Below are 21,042 nucleotides of genomic sequence, written 5' to 3'. Positions count from 1 at the left end.
AATAAAATAGTGAGTCATCTGCATGCACAGAGGTGGCACTTGGATAAGATCACCTAAGGAGAAAATATGGAGTGGGAAGAGAGGGTTGGGACCTATCCTGAGGAACTCTGATATTTTTTGGTCAGATAGAGGAATGTGCATCTGCAAAGAAGATGGGAAAGGGTCAGAATGTTAGGAAGGAAAATAGAAAAGTGTGTGTCATATCAGCCAAAGAACAGTGTTTCAATAAAGAGGAAGTTCAATGATGCTTGGAGGCCAAGGAACTAAGAACATGTGATTACATGGATTTTATATGGTCAGATTGAATGGCCAAGGGAAAGGTTATATGTGGAGCTGTTTCAGTGGAGTAATGGGACTAGAAGCCAGGTTGAGGAAGGTTGAGGAGTGAGTGGAAAAAGAGGAAATAGAGACAGCAAATACTCACCATTATACTGAGAGCTTGGCTTTGAAGAGGAATAAAAGATACGAGCTGGTGAGTAGGAATGATAGTCCAAGGAGTTTTTCTTCTTTGATAGGAGAGAATCAAATGTGTTTCAAAGCCTTTGGGGGAAAAATCAGGCTGGGGAGGAAGAGGTTGAATACATAAAGAAGAAAACAGGTTATTCTGTTGAGTCCCTGAGGAAGTGGGAAGGGATGGGACCAGAATAGAGATGGGAGTGGAATTAAGTTGGAGCAGTGCTGGGAAAACAATGATAAAAATGAAGGTGGATGTGGCCAGCTTGAGTATTTGCTGTTGGAGGGATGGGTGAGCCCTTGCCTGGCATCTTCTAATTCATCTGTGAAGTAGGAGGAGGGGTCAGATGCTGATACTAAAGGTAGAGCTTGAGGAGAGAGGGTTCAGAGATTTGAGGTGAACAGAGACATGTTAAGATAGGTATGTGAAGTACAGCATCATAGGACTGATGGGTTGAGAGTTGAGAGTTGAGATTGTTTTGAGTTGTGTGATTATGAATTGCTCTGCCTTGTGGAACTTTGTAGTAGCATTCCGGTGCTTGGGTCTCGGTGTGGGTAAAGTAGATACTGGTGTGCATCCAGGGCTGGAATTTTGTCAGATAAATGCAATGAAAAGACAGAGGACCAGAGCTTCTAGGGTCATCTCCAGGGTATTATCAAAGTGATGTGCAATGTAATCTGAGGTAGGTAAGGAAGGAAGGGAAGAAAATAGAGGGTTTATGGATTGGGGCAAAACAGAGAGGTCAGTGCTCTGAAGGTTGAAATAGGAGCAGCTATGTGGAGAAGAGGTGAGTGGAGAGTGGTGTATCTGAGGTAGTGGTTTGGGAAGTGGAGCTGTAATGGATATGGCCATGCAAATAGATGGCTGGAGGTCACTGGGAACCAAGAGGTTGGGTAACATATAAACCATGGGACCTTCCATTTGGACAATGAAGTCACCCAGGATGATGGCTGGGCATGAGTTAAATCCTTTTGCAACGTATCAGAATCTTCAATGAATGAGGAAGAATGGCCACAGTTCTCCATTTTAAGATGCACACACTTTATTTCACATTCTAATGTTAGGTAGAAATGCAGCTTTAGTCATTGATTACAGTCACTTTTGTTGCCCTCCCCTTCCTCCCTGAAACACTCACTTAAAGGACTCATTCCTGAAGCTTGCAACTATTGGCTTCTCCAAATATAGGAATTTGATTATATATACAGTAAAAATATATCTAGCTGTGTAACTGACTGGGTTTACTTAAATTTCAGAGGCTCAGTATCCTCATCTGCAAAAAGAAGATAATGGTACCTTCTTTCTTCCAGGGATGTTGCAAAGATTAAGTTAATTAGATCATATTGAGCTTATAGCACTTCATTTGGCAAATAAATGCTTGATAAATGGTAGCTATTTTTATTTTTGCATTAGAAACTTCAATGCTGCCCATAACAAAAGAAACACTAACAGATATTAGTGCTGTGGCTTGATAACTAATGAAATAGACCTTTCATTTGCATATTAAGGTTCCAGAGACACTGTTGCATGGCATATTCATCTTCAATAGTAAAAACCATGCAAGAATCCCTGAATTGGCCATTTGGGATTCTTATTCTCTCCTTGCTTTTGTAATTTTGGTTAAGTCAGATACCAGATCAAAGAGTAACTATGCTACTGTAATACTTTAAAATATTTAATTAACAAATAAACTTAAAAAATCCCTTCCTTTATAAAATTATCTATGAAATACAATAGCTGAGAATTCAGCCTTAGATGTCAGGAAGTTCAGATTTACAGTCCTTCTTCCTACCAGCCTAAGCTTCTCCTGAATTTATGTTTTACTTTGGCAATCAGTCACAATTACCTGCAGAGGATATATGGTATCTTTCCACGTGCAAAGCCCAGATATTTCTAAGGCCACCTATAGAAGAGAAAATATTTGAGTTCCAGATGTTATTTGGCTATTATCTAATCCTGAATTTCTTAACTCATTTACACTTGGCTTTTCCCTGACAGCTTTTCATTAATATAAAGGTTTTGTGCAGGATACATTTTAGGTGAGTTTTATCATTGCAGAACACAAGCAGTGCTATAAATATTGTACTGTTTGGAGGACAATAACTTAGGCAGATTCAGCCTCCTCCATAAACAAATCTTATTTGCAAACTATTTTGGCCACAACTTTGGCCTCTATGTTTATCCATATTTTTCTTCATAAATAAGAAACCTTCTCTCTTAGGAGTCTAGAATGTATATGGTGCTAAACTCTAATTTAAAGAGCCATTATAAATTATGGGGTTTTGCTGACAGAGCTTTATATTTGGGTAACAGATTGTTTGACACTTAAAAGATGTCCCAGCTTTCAAATGTGAAATGAAGGGTATGGTGTGAGGGATGGTATCAGAGCCTGAAAAGTCAGCCTCTTGGAATTCTGACATTGGCCTCCATTTGTAGGTATGAGGCAAGCTTATGAAGCAGGTAAAATTTGTCATTTTTATTATCTCCACATTCTGAATTCTGAATTGTTTTCCGGTCTTACTGGCTCCGTTTCTCCCCTCTCTGTAGGAACTCAGAGACTCCGTGATTATTCTGCTTTTTTCCCCACCAAAACTATCAAGAATAGATCCATATTTCAATTCTACTATGGCTTGTTTCTCAAAATGCAGTCCATGGCAAGCTACCTTAAAGTTATTTGGGAGGCTTGTTAAAAATGTAGATTCTCTACCTTTCTGCATTAGGATATTTGGAGATAGAGCTTAGAAAACTGCAGGTTATCAAATTGCCTAGGTAAATATTAGGAATGATACATTTTGAAACACTAATTCAAAAAATTATGTCCCCAGAGACATTTGCGTTTTAATAGGAATTTTTTAAGCTTAAGGATTCAACTGTAGTGATGCAGTTCTAGACATTTTTCTGTTCCTATTTTTCTCTAATACCCTAGAGGTCAGACTATGGTAGATGGCATGGACACTCCTGGATGAAGAATTCTGGAAAAAAATAATTATTTTCAGAATCTGAAGAAGTCAGCCTAACTTGAAAACTTTACCTGTTGGCTGGCCATGGGCTGGCCATGATGACATCTGTCACAATGCTGTCTGTGTAATGATCTTTTCAGCTTTGGAGAGATGAAGAAATGCTTAATGATACTGAGAAGTAGAACATATGAATCAATTTCATAACTTCATTCTTTACTTATTTTTAATCATCTTCATTAACATGTCCAAAAGTAATTATACATGAAGAAAAAGAATTGGTGTATTTAAATAATAACTAACTTGCAGGGGGCTGGGTACATTAATTTTATGGTTAAGCCATTTGCCTCTGATAATTAGTTTGATGACACTGATGTTCTTAACAAATCATGTAAAATAAATGGGGTTGAAAGATCCATTATTCCAAATTAAAATAAGATATAATATACTAGTATAAAACAGTGGGGATTGTGTGTTAAACTCTGGGAAGGAGGAAAGGAAGGCTTATTTAAAAAATATTTTATGTAGAGACTCCTATTCAAGTAATGATATTTTATATTTAGGGATTGATGAAAAATAATGCAGGTTTTGCTCCAAGAAATAAAAACCAGGGGGTAGCTTATTAAACCCAATTTTTTCATTATAAAAATTTCAGGGACTATATATGTATGAGATCAGTAGAGATTTTTTTATAAAGAAGCCATGAGTGACTATTTACTTTAGTTCTATTTTCATATTCTCCCTCTACTTTAAATGATGTGTATTTACTTGCATAATAAGGAGCTATGGAAACTTTGGTATAAGAACCTCAAGCTGGGAGACCTTATCCGTAAGTATAAGTATAGTTAAATTTTTAGTAGGCTAACTAATTAATCACTTATGTAAAATGGGTTTGTATATTTCTTGCTTTGGTTTTGTTAAATTTTGCTTAATGTCTTTTGAAACTGTTTTTAGCTGCATATGCATTTATGAATGATGTCTTTCTTGATGAACTAATTCTTTTATGATTATGTAATGTCCCTCTTTATCCCTATTAACACTCTTTGCCTTACTGTCTACTTTATTTAATCTTTATGGAGCCATAGCTGACTTCTTATGTTTACTATTTACACTATTTACATGTTACATTTTTCCATTAGTTTATTTTCAACCTGTGTCTTTACATTTAAAGTGCGTATTTATAAACAGAATATAGTTGAGTGTTACTTTATCCAATCTCATATTATCTGCCTTTTAGTTGGAGTGTTTAGTGCATTCATATTTAATATAATTATTGACATATTTGAATTTGTCTTATTTTCTATTTGGTCTACATACTCTGTTTCTTGTTTTGTATTATTTGAGTGTTTTTAGTCTTTCATTCTAAGCACTCAATTGACTTTTAGATCAAATTGGTTATTTGGTGTAATAAAAGATACACCCCCCTCCCCTGCCATCTAAAATCAATAATTACTCAACTGAATTCAACCACCTGTCAATGAATTTATTGGACACACTGATATGCAAGTAGAGCACTTTTGGTAAACTTACCTGTGAACTTTAAGGGAAAAAATAAAAATTCTACAAATTCTTTAGAACACATATTCCAGATTCTTGTGTCTCTAAGTCTACATCAATCCCCTATAAAGTCATAAAGTGATTTGGGTTCATTGTGGGAGTTATCAGAATAATATGAGCTCCCTGAAAATTACTGTTGACATGACTCTCCAGCTATTCCAAGGTATTATTTTTAATTTTAAATAATCCCGATAATTACTTCCATTATGCATTTTGGTTTTCAAAAATATAGAGACTTTCATCCTAGCATCCAGCTTGAATTCCCTCCCTCCCTACCACTGTCCCTTATGTTTGAACACTTGGATAGACTGTTTCATGTTGAAGCTGTGACTGATAGAATCACAGGTCCCAGACTGAGCAGTTAGGTATTTCAAATCTTGCTGTCATTGACTCAACAACTCATCAAATAAGCTTCAATTTCTTTATTTTAAAATAAAGGTAAAGCTCTCTTTCATAAACATTTTACTTTCTAAAGGCTGAGTATATTGGGATTACTTCATAGAGTCATTGAATTTAGAGTCAGTATGAACCTGAGAGCTCATTCAGTTCTCACTTTCAACAATCTTCATAATTTAGTTTTCCCTTAACTTCCAATTATTGTTCCTTTTATTTAAATGGAACTTAGTATTGCTGCACTGTATCTTCTATTTTCAATAATGGGTATTTTGCTGGTTTTATAGGAGTTTGGTAGGAAGAGGGAGTTGAAATGGGGCATAAGTAAGGTTTTTAGCTTCACTGATACTCTTTCCATTATAGGACATCAGTAGCATAACTGTCTTGAAAAATTAAATTGGGAATCAATTGCAAAGAATTCTCCCCCAAACCATTCTCTCATTGGTAATCCATAGTGGAAACTGCACAAATAAAACATCCTACAATATTAAAGGTATTTTACCATAGAACACAGTAAAACCTTAGTATTTTAGGTACCTTTACATACCTTTCATGGTCCTGGCTCAGAGAGGAGAATCTTGAGCTGGTTTCATTCACCTCCTTGTACTTGAATGTGGATGTGGATTTTCCCTTCTTAACCTCCATTAGGTTTCCAGGGCTCTGCTCTCTTTTTCTGGAAATTACAAGAGTACTTGATTAGTGCAAAGGGTTGTCCACATAGAGTAAGTCAAATGGGCACCAAACAAACTCTTAGAGTGCAGACAGGTGTTGTTCCTGTGGGCTGTAGGTACAGAGAAGCTCTGGTTGGGTGCCCCCTGAAGGATGAGAGGCAGGTGAGGATGGGGGTCCGGTGATGGATGTTACTTGCTCCCTTGGAGTCCTCTGGATACAGCTTAATTTCCTGGTCTCAGCTTCCTGGTCTATGCCTACCGCTACCAGCTGCTTCCGGTTGCGTATCTGTGTAGGTAGGGAGTTAGGAGTAGGTTGGGGAGATTTATTTGTATTTTGTATTAAATATACTTCTGCCATAAGTTTTGTGGTGGTTGTTCTCCTAAGCCTTTCAAAACTTGAAAGCCAATAAGAAACCCATTTCTCCTTATGTTTCCTGCCTTTAAATTCCTTCCCAGAGGCAATGACTACAGAACAGCTTAGCTGTTTAAATAAGGTGCTAAGGCAAGGAGAAAAAGAAGCACCAGGCGAAACCACCTTGGCTAACACATTAAAACCAGAAAAATAACTTGAAAATATTCTAAAAGCATTAAAAATAAGTTAAAAAATAATGCACCTCAGAAAAAAAGGCTAGAAATTGTCTCCCTCTTTATAAATGCTGTTCAGTAGATGCATTGTTGTTTTGACTTAAACTGTGTCTAAAATACCAACTATGCAAAAAAAAAACCAAGTACACAGTTTGGTTGAATGATGAAAAAAATTGAAAACAACCATTAAAGTAATTGTTTGCTTGATATAATTCACTTTTTCTTTTTTTCCTTCAAACTGCTTTTGAGATACATTTGTAGGTAAATTTTACAGCCATTGCTAGAAATTTATAGTTTAGCAGTTCCTATTTATAAATTTCCCAACTCATATTTCTGGGGTAAATAGTGGGCTGAAAGGATTTTTTTATGGTTTCCAGCTGTGTGTGTGTGTGTGTGTGTGGTGTAGACTCTTGGTGTCTGTATAACGATCCCTCACTCATGAAATCCATGAAAAAATAATGTGAATGTGAAGAGATTTATTAGGATATTATTGGAGCAGGAAGCACTATATATTACTACATGTATGTTTAGGTTCTATTATTCACTATGTCTGTAAGATTTAAGACACTGTTTGGTTCTAAAAACATTGGACAAAGGCTCCCTTAGGAGGCATACTCCATGGTGTGTTAACAGGGCCCTGTGGGGCCTGGTGTGGTCACTGTGTGTGCTGAACCCTTTGCTCAGGTGTAAGGATTCTCCGTAGAGTCTAGGTATCTTAACACTATTCCAAATCCTATATTTAGCTGGCTCATGGGAGCCGATGCTGGGAATGGGGAACTAAAGAGAACTGGATAATCTGGTAACTTTGGTTCATGTGTCTTTGGGGAAATCCATTCACTTGCTTGGGCCTCAGTCTCCTTAGCATAAAATGATATTGGAGTAATAATCCCTAAGATCCTCTCCAGATCTAAAAATCAACAAATTCGATCTCATTTTATATAAATATAATTGAAAGAATTAGAGGGAAGGATGGTGTCCTGAGACACTGTGCATTTCTCTTGTGCTCGAGGCAGGGCTCCACCTGAATCACTTTGGACAGATGCTTTATCTAAGCTGTTCTAAAAGATCTCCAGGGACCATTCTTGATAATTCTTCTGCCATCTAACTCAATAGTGACACTGTCTTGAATGCTGTAACTGCTCAGTAACTAGAGGCTGATGATGGTAATCACATTCTGCTTGTTGCTCCTCATGCTGCCGTCAAATCCTCACTTTATCAGGTTTTGTTTTCAGCAGATTCAGAAAGTAAAGATGGTTACTTCTGATAGTGGGGCGAAGTGTACACATAAATGGGAAGGAAATGGTTTGCTTTTTTATCTCTCTGCCCATGGTTCTTGGAGAGGTTTTGGTTGTGTATGTACATCTCAAAAGCATCCATAAGAACAAGACAGCATAAATGATGTGTTGAGGAATGCTCTGTGACTTACTATTAGGGAGAGTAACTAAAACCCTGGTTTTATTATTCCAAAAATGTTTTATAATAACTTAGTTATTGAGTGAGCTGATTTTGCTATCTGTTTAGTACTTGATGGATAGGAGTAATTGTTATTTTATTTCTAGTAGTGTTAAATTTGGGCTGATTTCCTCTGTACTCTCACCTACCCACCCTTTTCATCAGTAAGATAACTGTGGTTAGAAGTGTGGTTTTCCATCTTAAAAGCAAAACTATCCAGTCGATTAGTTTCATTACTTCAAATATTAATTGAATATTTAGTATAGGACAAAAAAAGGAGTTCATATATTGTCCTGCCTTTAGGGGTTTTGCGGTCTTTTTGGGTTAGGAGAACTATGGTGCATTCATGAAAACAATGGAAGCAAGTGGTGCCCAGGGACACTGCTCTGTGCCTGGTTCTTGAGTCCTCACGGGGGAGTTCGTGATGCTCCTCATCGTCCCGTGACCCACTAGTGCATGCCTCTATGATCACATTGTTAACGTAAATTGTAATTATTGTCTCTTTTCCCCTTTGGGTTGCAAATGCATAAAGAGTAAGGTCCATGTTTGTTCATCAGTGTCTAACACAGTAACTAGTCTGTGTATTAGACACTTCGTATGTATTTGCTGAATTTATAAATGAAGATGTCGAAAAGTAGAATGGGAGACTCCATAATGGGAGTATATTCCCCTTAGGTGATGTGCACAATGATCCAAAGACCACAGGAAGAAAATATTAGTCTATTTATTTATTTCTTGACTAAACATTTTCCATTTTGTGTGTTTTTCAAGATTCATACTATATTAGTTCGGTAGTACAAGTCTATATTTTGATTGTGGTATAACATATTGGTTAAAGTTGTTAAAGTTGGCTGCAGTTTTTGGAACTCCTCCCATGGAGAGGCAGGCATCTCTATCCCTGTCTCCTCAATCTGTGCTGGCTCTGTGGCTGCTTTGCCCAAAAGAACACGATGAAAGTGACACTATGTCAGTATCTGTACCCAAGGAAGAGGTTGGCAGCTTCCACTCATTTTACAGAGAAAACTCACTTATGAAGTCCTGAGTCACCATCTAAGAAGCAGGGTTATCCTTTTGGGGAGATCATGTGCAAAGGCCCTGAGGTCTCATGAAGAGAGCTAGGGGCCCAGCTGAACTTCACTTCCTAGCCTTCCCCTTTAAGGTACCAGGCTTGTAAGCAAGGTAGAGCTGGATCCTCTAGAGCAGCCTGGCTGAGCCCCTGGTTGAGTTCCACTAAGAGACCCTAGTGAAAGGAGAAGAATCACCCACTGAGAGCTATCCTAATACAGGAACAACAAAATCATGAGCTATTAATAATATGGTTGTTGTTTTAAGGTGCTAGGTTTTGGAGTAGTTTGCCATGTGACAGTAGAAAACCAGCGCTGTAGCAGAGGGCTATGTCTTCTTTTAACCAATGTGGCTGCATGACCAAAAGTGTTTTGTGACTACTGAGTCAAAGTAACAGGGGCTTAATGTAGTCCCCACGTTTGAAAGGGACTTGGTGGTTTTTAAATTTTTTTAAATTTTTCTCTATTTGCTATTAAGTTTAGCAAAGCTAGATCTAGAAGGACAGTAAGCTCTTCAGTCGATTGTAAGACAGTTATGCCTGCAATTTCTAACATGTTAACTTGCTTAAAATGCTCAGTTTTCAATTCTTAACTGCCTAGGTGTTTTGGACATACCCAAAGAATAGTAAAAATTACTTCATATTTACTGGCTCTAATCCACTCTGCATGATTCCAAGGGCTTTGACCTTTTTCTAAGCAGGGCTGAAAAATGAAAAGAAGATAGCTTTGAAGTTAGGAAGATACAGGTTTCAACTTACCATCCACTGCCTCTAGGTTGTATGACTTGATTAAGTTACTTAATCCCACTGATCCTTCGTTTCTTCCTGTAAAATAAGATAAATCTCTAAAATACTTATACTGAATTGTTATTAAGCTTGGTAAGTGATCATCAATAAATTATATCTTCTACTATTATTTATTTTTCTGATATTGACATATTGAGGTTTTTCAAAGCCAAGGGTTTATATTTGGAAAACAGTAGGATGTAACTAGCATGGAAGCATGGTTATTCCTATATTCTTATTTCATAAATATTTTTTGTTTAGTGCCTGAACATACTTGAAACATAGTCTTGAATATTTTTCAGCGAAGACGTTGTTTCAAGTGGGAATGAAGTAGTTGAAAGGGTTAATTAGTTTAGACTGTCTTCTCATTTCAGGCCAACTGAAACCACTTGCAGGGGATGAATTATAATTTTAGTCAGACAAACAATAAGATATGGTTTTAAAAATGATGATCTTTTAAGTGTTTATTTAGCAGGGCTATCATCTATCAACTATTATCTCTCCGGTATCACTGGATATGTGGTCACACGTCTATGGATACAATATACAGGCAGGTGATAAGGATGAGTTTATTTTTCTAAGTGTTTACCCTGGTCAGATCACAATGATAAAATATTGTCTATTTTTTCAGAACTATATTATGAAGTTAAGATCAACCTGTTGGATTTTGAATTGTAGTATGAGGAAAGGTAGTTACTTATCCCTAAGTCAATCTATACAAGCTTATACATTTTATTATGGTGAGAAACACATAACATAACATCTACCATCTTAACCACCTGAAATGTACAGTACAGCAGTGTTAGCTATGTGACATTGTCGTGCAACAGATGTCTAGAACTGTTTCACCTTGCAAACCTGAAATGCTTTACCCATTGAACAGTTCCTCTTTCCCTCTCCCTCTAGCTGGTGGCAACCACTATTCTACTTTCCATTTCCAAATAAGCTTATTATTTTCTCATCCAAGCCTTCACTCATGCTCTCTTCCTGTGTCTATAGATGGAACTCATATTCATCTAGTGCCCTCAGCTCACATCTTGGCATCGACTTTATCATGCATGTCAAGTAACTCTCTTCACTTACGAGGATTGAATACCCTCATCATTTTGCCTTTCAGAATAATACTTTTCACCCTGCCTACAGCCTCACTCTTGGTGGCAACCTGGCCCAGAGTTTCACAATATTTTTCCGTGTACCTTTGAAAGCTTTTGACAGGGAACCCTGGCCTACTGGCCACCTTCAAGTGTAGTGTGAGGCCATTTCTCACTGTCACACATTGACAGAGATCAGTCTCCTCAGCAGTTGGAAATAGTTAAGCCTAGTAGAAGGTTAAGCATATGGAATCCTGCCTGACTATATGCTTGATGGAGAATATTATGGTCTCAGCACTGTTCCAGGGTTTTCAGTCATTTAAAATAGATGCTAGGTTTGATACGGTAGTCAATCTCCATCAAGCATATTCAGAAAACCTTGAATCATTCAATTCAGCAAACCTCTGCTTATGATCATTCAATTCAACAAACCACTGCTCATGTGGCACTCATGATAGCAATTTGAGTGATGAGCGAGCTTTTAGAATGACTTTGTTCCTACTGAGAACATTTCCCTTGAATGTTTGAAGGTTGATGAATTTAGTCCAAATCATGCAGGGGTATGTCAGGTACCTGTGGTCATGCTGTTGATAATTTATGTTGCATTTTTATTTTATAGGGTTTATATTTCTTCCATGATCTCTTATAAACTCTTCATGATGTACAGAATAGGTACAGAAGGCTGTTTTTATAATAGGATTTTTTTTTTTTTTTAGAGAAAGGACTTATAAAGATTTCTAGACAGTAGACGTAGACTTTTTGTCTTGGGTTTTTACCAAGCCTCCTGAGCCATTTGACCTTGTAAGTCAGCATTGCATATAATCTAAATGTAGAGTAAAGTCCTCATTAGTCAATTACACAGGAAAACCATTGGTATTTATTGACTAGCTAGTGTGATGGTTTTTCAAACCAGGTTGTGTAAGAAATAACTGGGAGGAGCTATGAAAATGCACATTCTCAGGCATCATTCCCTCAGGTTCTTATTCACTGATCCACTGGGCCGAGAATCTGCTTTTCAGAGATTTTAATTTTTTATTGTGGTAAAATATGCATAATATAAAATTTACAATTTTAGCCATTTTAAGTGTACAGTTCAATGCAGTACATTTACATTGTTGTATGACCATCACCACTACCCATCTCTAGAACTTAATCTGCTATTTAAACAACACTTTTTGTGATTTTTTGAGATAGCGATTCCCACCGTATTTTGTGAAACAGGGATATAATGATATAATGGGAGTTTCGAGCTGTGCTAAGCATGGTGGGGAAAAGAAGAGAAGTGAACACAATCCCTGGATTCAAGCAGTTTCTGCTCTGACAGAGGACCAAAGAACAGGATGTATGGAATAATTATAGAACGCTCCAGACAGAATAAAATTGTGATACATGTAAGTATATGTAAAACTAGATGCATGTGTTTAATCTGTCATCTTAGCTCAGAATTCAAAGTCTAGATATTAATCCTCCTTCCAATATTAAAGTATACATTTGTTCAAGTCCAAAGTTAATTTTTTCTCTTGTGAGTCAAACAACAAAAGTTTGGGAGCTCTCCCTAATGTGGCATTGACTCAGGATTACTCAGCTGGCTCGAGGGGCCTGGATTGAATTGGGGTTCTTCTCACCTGCAGCCTGGAGTGAGTATACTTTCTGTAGGGCTTCAACATATGTGTTAGTTCTGCGCTTTTTCTCAATGAGACTTTCTTTTAAAGCATACACAATGATGACAGGGCACAAAACATTTGAATACCACCAGCTCAGTTCTAAGCCTCGAGATGGATTCCCTCAGACAAAATTTTGTTCCTAGAACCCAGGTAGTATTGTTGCCAAAAAGTATGCCAGTGAGATGGGTAAATCTGAGTTTCAGCGTTGTTAGGATGCTGATCAATGTGCCAATTCTTAACAATGTGCCAATTTTAATTCTGTGGGACAGTCTGGTAATTCTGGCCCTATCACATTAGGGGAAAAGCCTTCTTGGTCATACGGCCTCCTATTCCAGCCGTGATGTTTGAGGCATTGCTGCCTTCTTGTAAGATACAGATCTTTGCAATGCTGACAGTCATAATCGCCTGATATTGTTTGAGAGAGCATTCTTTTTTTTAAATTTGATTCAGCAAATTCAAACTCTGAATTTTTGAGTTCCTCTGGGTCGATCACTCCAGTACTAAACTGTGTGTCTGATCTAGTCCTGCTTCAGCAATGCTGGGCCAAACCATTCTATGTTAAGCCATATTGGCCTGCAGCTCTGGCTGTGACCAGAGTTAAGACCATGCCTTTCCAAGCAGACTTGTACAGAAGCAGTCATTCTCCCATACACTCACCTGCACAATTAGAAATATCTTGATGCCTAATACTTGAGCTCCTTAAAAAAAAAATAGTTTGAGATACACGCAATAAAATGTACAAATCTTAGTGTACAGCTTGATGAATTTTGACATGTGTATACACTCATTGTAACTACTGCTCAGATCAAGACATCAAACAATCTCACTGATTTAAAACTTGAAGCTTCTTGCCTCAAACACAGGCCATAGCAGTTGAAGGCTGTTTTTGGTAGAGTTTCCTTAGAGCTGGATGTACACAGCTCTAGCTGTCTCTAGAGATGTCTGCAAATCTGGTACTGACTTGGACAAGATAAGGGTGAGTGTGCTTGTTAGTACTTAGTAATGCATCAGTGCTAGCTTGTTTACATTGTTTAGAGATCGATGATTTACACCTGGTTTAACAGCCTGGCTGGACTATATGACTAATTAGTCATGGAAGACCCACTTGCCTGAGCTCTTCAAGATTCCTCACTGATATCTTGGTGGTTCATAATCTGGAGATAAGGGTAGGTCTTGTGTGACTAAGATGTGATTCTGGGGAGCTGCACCCAGAAGTCCCTCAGGCTCCTGATGCTGGCCTGTAATCTCTTTCTCCATAACCTTTGCCTCAAAGAAGCCTTATGCAAGTCTGCTGTGCAATGTTTTGAGTCCTTTCAATTATCTGACTTGTATAATCTTTGCAACAGCCGCCAGCACGACTCACGTGACCTAATGCAGGTGTCCTCAGAACATAGGATGACACCTTCCTGCCCCTCACTGAAGTCTCTGAGCCACTAGAAGTCCCTTTCAGTGTTCATTTTATTCTCTCAAATTATTCAAACATATATTCTTTCTAAAAATAAGTGCTTTATTGAGGTATAATTCACATGCCACACATTTCACACTTTTAAAGTATGCAATTCAGTGTTTTTAGTATATTCATAGTTTTGTGCAGTGATTACCACTCATTCCAGAACATTTTCATAATTCTTCCCCAAACCCTGTATCCACTAACAGTCACTTCCCATTGTCTCTTCTTCCCAGCTTCTGGAACCAACTTTCTGTCTCTATGGATATGTCTATTCTGAACATTTCATATAAATGGAATCATACAAATGGGGACTTTGTGACTGACTTCCTTTATTTAACATAATGTTTTTAAGGCATCAATACTTCATTTCTTTTTGTAGCTGAATACTATTTCATTATATAGATATACCACATTTTATTTACCCATCTATCAGTTTATGGACCTTTGCATTATTTTCACTATTTCTCTATTATAAATAATGCTGCTATGAATATTTAGGAAGAAATTTTTATGTGGATATATGTTTTCATTTTCTTGTATATGTACCTATGAATGGAATTGCTGGCCCAAATGGTAACTCTATATTTAAACTTTTGAAGAAATGCCGAACTATTTTCCAAGTGGCTGTATCATTTTACATTCCCACTGGCAGTGTATGAGTTTCCAATTTCTCCACATCCTCACTGACATTTCCTGTTGTCTGTGCTTTTGATTATAGCCATCCTACAGGGTGTGAAGTGGTGTCTTTTTCTGGTTTTGATTTCTCTAATGACTAATTATGTTGAACATCTTTTCTTATGCTTATTAGCCATTTGTACGTTTTTTGAGAAATATTTATTTAAATTCTTTGCTCATTATTAAATTGGGTTGTCTTCTTTCCGTTTAGTAGTAAGAGTTATTTATAAATTCTGGATATAGGTCCCTTGTCATAATTAGCAAATATTTTCTCTAATTCTGTAGGTTGCCTTTTCACTTTCTTGATGATATTATTTGAAGCACCGAAGTTTTCAATTTTAACCTAGCCCACTTTTTGACACTTATGCTTTTCCTATTGTATGTAAAATAATCATTGTCTAGCCCAAGGTCATGAAGATGACCTTGTTTTCTTCCAAGGATTTTATAGTTCGACCTCTTACATTCAGATCTATGATGCATTTTGAGTTAGTTTTCTATGTGGTGTGAGGTGGAGACCCAAGCTCAGTGTCTTGCATGTGGCCATCCAGTGGTTCCATCAGCATTTGCCATAAAGGCTCACACACTCTATTTAGATTTACTTTTATCCATTCCTTAGGAAATCTACCAGATGTTTGGGACTTTACCCTCACATTTGCCTCTCTCCTGCAGGGGACAGGGATTTCACCTGAAAAATTCACTGTCGCCTGAAATTGAGACCATGTGTTTACTATGCGTATCTGGGTTCCCAAGCTGAGGGAGGGAAGGACTTAGTATGCATGCCCGCTTTGACATCAAATTCACCCTCAGGGAGGAGTGAGTGAGGAGACAGAATTCAGGGCTGGTTTCAGCTACTGGAACTGACTGCCCTTGAAGAGAAATAATTGGGAATAGGGAATAAATTTTCCCTCTTAAAATATTGCAATGCATCTTTCCTCAAATTGCCTTCCTGCTTCCATTCTCTTACCAACTATTTCTTTTAATTAATCTCTCAGTGAAAGAAATGGAAAAAATATGAAAACTCATTATAATACTCCCCTGTTCAAAATCCTTATGTGGATCCCCATTGTCTACAGGATTAAGTTCATACTCTTGGAATATAGATTTCATTGTAGGGTTCTATCACAGTTTATTCCACCAGTTACGTTTTTTGGGCTTTGTATTAGAGTTCTCTAGAGAGACAGGGCTCTGTCTGTTTCGTATAGATACATAGAGAGAGACTTAAAATGAGGGATCAGCTCACACAATTGTGGAGTCTGAGATCTCTCTGCATGCTGGAGGTCCAGGAAAACTGGGGATATAGTAGTCCTAGTCCAAACCCAAAAGATTCAGAACAGGGGGGCCAATGGTGTAGGTCTCAGCCCGAGAGTCAAGACCCAATAACCAGGAGAATAGATGGTATAAATCCTGGTTCGAGTGCAGACGACTGATGGCCAATCTCAAGAACAAATTCTCCCTTCATCCGCCTTTATGTTTTCTTCAGACCCTCAGTGGATTGGATGAGGCACACCCATCATTGGGGAGGACAATCTTCTTTATTCAGTCTCCTAATTTAAATGCTAATCTCCCCCAGAAATACCCATAGACACAACCAGAAATACGTCTAGCCATATATCTGGGCAACCCGTGATCTAGTGAAGTTGACACATAAAACTAACCATCATAGGTGTTTGCTTGTTTCCATTTTCAAAATGTTATTAGCATTATTACTGGTTTGGGATGGTTTCCAAAGCAGTTAAGTTGCCACATCCTTTACCAATAGAGCTTTCTTATGTATCTTTCCTATATCTGTTTTTTTCAGTTGATGATATCACCACCAGATTAGAAAAGTTGTGCATTAATATGAGTGGGAAAGAAAACTCTAGAGTTTATAGAAGCCATATTAAATCTTCCTTCAAAAGAATTAGGAATAAGCCTTCTTGGGTAAATATGAATATGGAGAGAGTATTAGATGATATGTATTACAGATGATTTTGTTGGTTATGATAAAGGCATGGTGGTTATGTAAAGGAAACATCCTTATCAGCTTGAGATGCTTCAGAAGCCTTGGCAGCAAGACAAATGGCTTGGATTTGCTTTAAAATATTTCAGAAAAATGTGTACCTCAATATTGGCAAGATATTGGTAATTACTGAGCCAAGTAATGGGGACAGAAACATTCATTATAACATTCTCTCTCTTTTTGTGCATGTTTATAAATTTTAATGCATGTTGAAAAATAACCTTACTGACTATGACATGCTGGCTATAAAGGATTGGAAAATATTGACTGTGGAAGAATGTTGTCATCAGAATGCTTTCCAATTACTTTAAAATATCATCCTTTTTAAAGAAGCTTATATAGAAAATTACAAATGACTAGTTATCTTCTGAGTTTCGTTTATATAAGGAACCGAAGTGTTGTTCAGTCAGTGGATCCATATCTGAAGAAATCATCATAGTTTTATTTCTGAAAAGTAGTAAATGCACATTTATGTATTTAAGAAGAACTCATTTATGAATATGCATTATTTTTGAAGACCACACTTTCACTTTTAAAAAATTACATGTTTTATTTTAGAATAATTTTGCATAAACAGAAAAGTTGCAAAGATAATACAACATTCTTGTATACCCCTTACCCGGTTTCCCTTACCTTTACCAACTTACATTACCATGGAACATTTGTCTAAACTAAGAAACCAACATTGGCACATTGCTATTAACTAAATTCTAGTTATTTTTTCATATTTCAGTAGCTTTTTTTTCATCTTTCATAATGCCCCTTCTCTGTTCCAGTATCAGTTTTCCCAAGAAGGTGGTTACACTCAAGCTTTCCTGCTGGAATCCCCCCAGGGGGCTGCCCCTGATGGGTAGACAGCTGAGGAAAGGCAGGAGAAGTGGTGTCTGAAGTGGATTTTCCAGGCTGGGAGCTGTGCTCTGGGAGGGCCCAGGAGCTCCCGGAAGCACTGCAGATGTCCCAAGAGAGACCTGGCATGGAAAGCCTGCTGCAGAGGCCACCCCTAGAGAAGAAGGGACAGTAGGAGGGAGCACCACCACACCATGGGGCCATTTCAGGGTGAAGCCTGCCTCTTCCTCCTCTCTTCCTCCCCTCACACCCCAACACATGGGACAAAGCCCAGGGAGGAGGGAGGCACAGGTGGGCGAGAGCAGACCAGGGCCCTCCACCCATCAGCTGCTAGAACCTCAAACCCAGCCTGCAAAGCAAAGAGCTCTGGTTTTAAAGTGAATCTACAATTCTGAATGAAAGGGCAGGGTCTTTGAATGAAAGAACCAGCATGGGACTGATCACTGTTTGGAAGCTAAGGGGTAAATCTGAGATCTTGGTGAGATTCTGTACCACCCTGTGGGCACAGGGATCCAGTAAAGCCTAATGGAGGCAGATAGACTAGGAAAATCAAGTAAACCCCCTCCCCGACCAAAGAAAACAAAATAAAAACTAAAAACAACAAGCAGAGACTTCAAAATCTCATTGCTTATATAGAGCACCTAGCATAGAACTTGGTGCATGATGAGTATGCAGAAGATGTTATCTTTCATTACTATTTTTATAATTAATTTGTTGAGTTTGGGCCTATCATCATTTTATATATGATAATCAAATCCAGAATTCTTCCTCTCAGCTTTCCTTTCAATTATATATGGTATGTGAAGGAAAACAATGTAAAGAGACTTTAAAAAAAAATTTCAGTGCCGGGACTTGCCTAGGATGGTGTGTTTGTGGGCAGGAGCTGAAGATAATCCCAGATGGCATGTTTTCTGGGTGACTGCACAGTGGGGCCCCTTAACAGTGTAGGGTTCTGGGAAATTTCCCTGGGGAGAGATGAACTCTAACCTCAGTAGCAAACTCATAGCCTCATATTACAGCAACTCTGGAAGGTGGTGCATCTTGAAGCTAGTTTCCTATTTAAAGCAGAATGCTCTAATGTAAGCTGAAAGAAAATATGATGGGAAGAAATTGCAAAACATCAATACATGCATTTGGTTAATTCGTTGTAAGAAGCTGGTATTCAGTTGAATAGGCTGTTTGTCCTCTGTGATCCAGGCAATAAATATTATGACCTGACAACTAAACCAAAAAGAAACAAAGAAAATGTTAGAATCTGCTTTTCCTTGTCCAAGAGGAAACCATGATAGGGCTGTATCCTCCCAGGATGGTTATTTTTTTGTATTGTTGCATTTTCCGAGCTTCTTAAAATGTTAATAGTTTCTGGGAATACTGACAAGAAACAAAACACAAAACAAAACAAAAATGAGATAAAATGATTCCCAGAAAGAGTAAACTGGAATGTAAATCTAAATAGCCTGAGACGATGCTGAGTTTAATTCCAGGGATTAGAAACATGGGAATTGGTGTTGCATCCAATGTTATAAGTCTAAATTCTGGACTCCTCAGAAAAAATGTTTTGGGGCACTCCTTCCCTCCCGCATTAGCTACTCATTACTACCAGCACATACATGTGTGTATCTGTGGACCACAGATTCTGAAGTGTGCTAGATGCTATGGAAAATACCTAAGAAAAACACAACATATGTTCCCCACCCTGAATAGCCTGCTTAGGAAGGAAAAGAAGCTGAAGAATAAGTCAGAGCTGCATTTTTGGATGCCTATAGTAATTCAGAGATGGAAAATATCAGCACAACAGAAATAAAAGCAAGGGAGAAATAAATATATGTATTGAATGGGCAGGTCATGAGCAGATTTGTCTAGATGAAAGGGAAGAAGGTATGTTAGTTAATTGAATATGTTCTTAAAATAGAGGTATCAGAAAAGTTTGGGCTTGGAGTTAGAAGAAGAGGGCACTATAGTAGATTCTCGAACAATTTGTACAGCTGTTGGAAGTAGAAAAGAACTGAGTCATCACTATCAGAATGTGTCTGCCTCCTCTGGGACCTCTCCTCTGAGTGCACATTCTCATATGCTATTTTCAGTCATTAACACTTTAGCTGAAATGCCTCTCAACCATCTAATGGGTTCCTCAGGGGCTCAAGTACAGCTCGACTCTAATTCTGAATCAGGAGGGCCTGATCTCAAGTCTCAGCTTTCAGGCTGTGTTTGTTTTTGCATTATTTCTTATAGTAACAGTCTCATGTGAACTGCAGCCAGTTTTCTTGTGGCTCCTCAACCCCCTGGGTTCCTGGTTATTTCCAAGAAAGCTTTATGAATTTCACTATAAACCACCTAAATGAGATAGCATGGATCTAGGCCTAGTGCAGAGTAGGTGCTTAACAAATCTTAGTCTCATAACTTACTTCTGATTCTTAGACCTTTTCAACATTGCTGTTGTTTTTTTCCCACTCAGCTGGCTATTACAGGTCTCTTATGAGTTGTAGGTTTATTTAGTGGCCATTGGTGGCATGGCATGAAAAGACTGTTCATTCTAGGGAAACCAGCCCCCATTTTGCCAAGGGAGAGCCCAGCGATGGGGAATATGTAAGAAATGCAGGGACTATGTGGATGGGTGGCCTGAGGGTGCGCAGTGACACGTCTGGCTAGACCTAGTAAGATGCTAATGTTCTCCATCTATTGATAGTTTAATTTTCTCTTTGGAAGCCACACTTTATTTTGGAAGGTAGTGAAATGATCACATTTAGAAGTATGTCTTCTTAAGTCATTAATATTCTAGACTCAAAAGTGTGGTGAACATCAGGGTCAGAGAGACTTGGCGTTGAATCTGTTTTCACATTAGCTACTAGAACTTGGTTCAGTTACTTAGCTTCCCTCTTCTTTACTCAGTTTCCCCACCCATAGAATGGGGGATACTAATACCTACTTCACAGGGTTATTTTAAGAGTAATTGAGGTAATGCTTATAAAATGGCTCATTAATATTTAGTATTGGGAATTGTATGGTGGTATTTTCATGGTATCGTGATGGAATTATGACTAGGGAATCTCCTTGTGCTGCTCCACATATAATTCTCCTTTTCCATGAGTTCCTAAAAAAGATAATTATGTAAGTTATCACTTCTTAGGTAGATACTTGGTGTGTACGAGTGAATGGGTGAGCCATTTTATCACAAGTGGATTCCAGAGCCTCCACAGGAGGCTTACAATCTGTGATTTGGATGGAAGGCCCATGCTGGTTTCTCTTTCGCTGTTGTCCCTTCCCCAGTAATTGTCAATCTTATTACATATGCCACCTACCTGAAGTGAGAGGAAGAAATGACAGCACAGAGAGAGATCTGCAAATAGGCCCTGGCTCAGCCTAACAGCCTCAAAGCCTCAAAGCCTCAAAGAGGGATCAGGA

The sequence above is a fragment of the Manis javanica genome, chromosome 9, assembly GCF_040802235.1.
Source record: "Manis javanica isolate MJ-LG chromosome 9, MJ_LKY, whole genome shotgun sequence".
NCBI classification, from domain to species: domain Eukaryota; kingdom Metazoa; phylum Chordata; class Mammalia; order Pholidota; family Manidae; genus Manis; species Manis javanica.
Note: the sequence above shows the minus strand (reverse complement) of the source record.